Source organism: Schistocerca americana, chromosome 2 (assembly GCF_021461395.2).
Source record: "Schistocerca americana isolate TAMUIC-IGC-003095 chromosome 2, iqSchAmer2.1, whole genome shotgun sequence".
NCBI classification, from domain to species: domain Eukaryota; kingdom Metazoa; phylum Arthropoda; class Insecta; order Orthoptera; family Acrididae; genus Schistocerca; species Schistocerca americana.
This window is the reverse complement of record NC_060120.1, coordinates 966,791,824-966,794,889: the sequence shown is the minus strand read 5'-3', so window position 1 is coordinate 966,794,889 and position 3,066 is coordinate 966,791,824.

Below are 3,066 nucleotides of genomic sequence, written 5' to 3'. Positions count from 1 at the left end.
TAATGTGAGCTTTGTCACAAATACTTTTGAACATGATGGAAAAAATACAGATCACTCAGAAACTATTGTACGCAGCCAAGATGCCTGCTCTGGGACTTCATTGTGATTACATTATAATGCACACAAAAATTCTGTACTGTGACTGATTGTTAATTTTCATACTACTCTGATAATAACGACTGGAGAGGGATGGGAGATGGGGAGGAGGAGAAGGAAGGGTTTACAAAATAAAGAAAAGCCTAGATAAGCCGTATTTCATGTTTTAGGTCTCCCACCATCTTCACCTTATATTTTTAAATTTCTCCCCATCGCCATATTGCCACCAATTAGGCTTTTTCCGTGACTTGAGAAACCACTAGCGGCGGAAACTTGAACTGTGCCCGAAAGTCGCCATAGATATAACTTTTCCCATGGTCAGCAAAACACACATCTCTGTCTCCAACAGAATATGTGTGGGCTCATTTCGGACGTCATCTATGTCCCTGTACCAGTATGGAGGATCTCAAGGACCAGTTAGAACAGTTGTGGGCTATCTTGCCTCAGGTGCGGATTCAACGGCATAATGACACGCTTTCCAACATAATCAATACATACAGCCTGATACATCTGACTCGACTTTGTAATCGCTGAAATACCATCCCATACCCTCTCAACCTGTGAAGTTTCAGTTCGTTTTCTCCTCAATTCCTCGCTGCTTTGCTTTTACCACAGTAATTTGACTGATGAGTTTTATTATTTCACCATGAAAATAACTGATTATGACCGAAGCAGAGTCGATATAAAATACAGACTGGGAATACCAAGAAAAGATTTCTAAAACAGAGGATTTTACTAACATTTAAATAAACTTAAGTATTAGGCAGTTTCTTCCGAAAGTATGCGACTATGGCGTAGAATAATACAGAAATGAAACGTAAACGATAAGTAGGTCAATCAAGATGAGGGGAAGCTTTTGAATTGTCGTGTTACGGAGGAATGTTGAAATTTAGGTGGGTAGACCGAATAACTTGACTCCCTTAAATATTAGTGCAACTGGAACGGTTTCAAATGACACTGATCTAAAGTAACAATTAAAATAACTGAATTACTGCCGTTTACGTAAAACGGGACGTGGGATAGTCATATAAAGGAGGGAACCATCAATCGAATATCACACGACTTCCATTTTCTTTGAGATGTATAAACGTTAGATGCCCTGCAAGACTATCCTTAGGACGTGCTTTTTTAGTTTTGTTAAACGTGAATTTTGTGTCTTCTTTCTGGTATTTAAAAAAATGCTCGTTTTACACTATTGCTTGTAAGCCTTCTGATAGTAATAGAAAATGGTTTCTGGTGATTTCTATACCTTATAGTGAATGACTTGATTTTAAGGGCATCAATATTGAATTTGTGACTCAACACGTTTTACAGAATAAATCCCTAACTTGACGTACATCCCTCTGTTATTTACATAAGCCGCGAAAAACTAGGTGACACCGGTGCATAACTGAAATATTAGTCTCCGGCCTTAGGTCGGTTATCACAAAGTACTCAGCTCATCATTCTCCTCTGTCTGATTAATTTAGAGCTAGAAAATTTCCTTCACCTGTTTTATGGTGGTGATAGTCCGTCTTACACTAATTATGTAACGAATATCGTAATCTCGTCGTTATCCAGTACAAGCGAATATTTTACGTACAAAATTAATGGCTCAGAATTATCAGCATGCTGAGTGGTGTTTGCATGTGTTGGAAGATGATTCCACTGGAAAACTAAGTAATTCACTGAAGTTTTGTATTGAAGTGCGTACACTACAAATAGGCACTAGGCAGTATGGAGAAATTGTATTTGTTCTGTGTGATTTGAGTTTCTGTTCCATAATTTGTGCTACACATACTGTTTGTCTCTTATCGTATCTAATCATCAGCCAGCATACCTATCAATTATAGTGACGTGTAAACGATGCCTTATTGTAACAGTATCATGCTTCTGCGATAACTATGAACAATTAATGACCTTCATTTACTCTTGGCGATTTTCACGTATGTTTGAGAATGAAGTAAAGATACCATGTCTCATTCCACTATATTCTTGTGATATCTTCTTTCTGTACCTGCAGATGATTTGTGACACATTTCAAAGTCATGGACATTTTTGACTACAAATTACACGGTTTTCGGATAGTGAATTAATAGTGTTTCAGTAAATTTCTTATTTCTCTTTGTCAGAGTCCAGAATTAGCTAGCAACTTACAGGCTCCCTTTGTAAATAAATTCCCAGCCAGTGCCAACATTAAAATATTCAAAAGCAGCACATTTCATTAAATGAAAAATAGAGTAAAACTCTAGAAATGTCTTTACAAAAACCAAGAATAAACTTATATGTAATATCATTGGAACGCTTGTGGAAAACTTTATTAAGTAAAGTGGCAGGAGGGTTATTAATATACAAATTACTGACTTTAGTTCGAATGGTTCGAATGGCTCTGAGCACTATGGGACTTAACAACTGACTTTAGTAACACTGATTTACACGACTCTCCCGAAACTGTCATGGAGAAAATCTGACGTGCATTCTTTTCAATAATACTGGACGCTCCAATGTAGCAACTAACATCATTAAACTTTTTGCTGGCTATGCCCTAGTTCTGATACGTACTACCCAAACAGAGCTCACTGCTGACCCGATATGATCCCGTTAGACTGTTCAAAGGATACAATGTCTTTCATTACTGGTTGCAAATAACATCATGAAGGCAAAACATTAACACAATGAAATGATTAGAAACATTGGTGAAATTCGTGAAATCACCCTTTATTTCGTCAGTTATCAATTTTACAGCTACAAAGTTGAAACGTAAATTAAGCCGAAGTTGAGCAACGGAAAAGTTCTTCGCTTCTCCTTCGGTGTTTGACCCTAGGCGTTGCCTTTTCGACTTCCATAGGCAGCTTCCGCTGCTGTCATCCTGTCCTCGATGTCTGCCTTCCGTTGCTTTTCCCATCTTATAGAGTTGGCCTTCCTCTTCTTGTTGTTCTTAAGGGCTGCTCTCAGTTTAAAATCTTAGATGGCCAACTATGGCTAGGCATT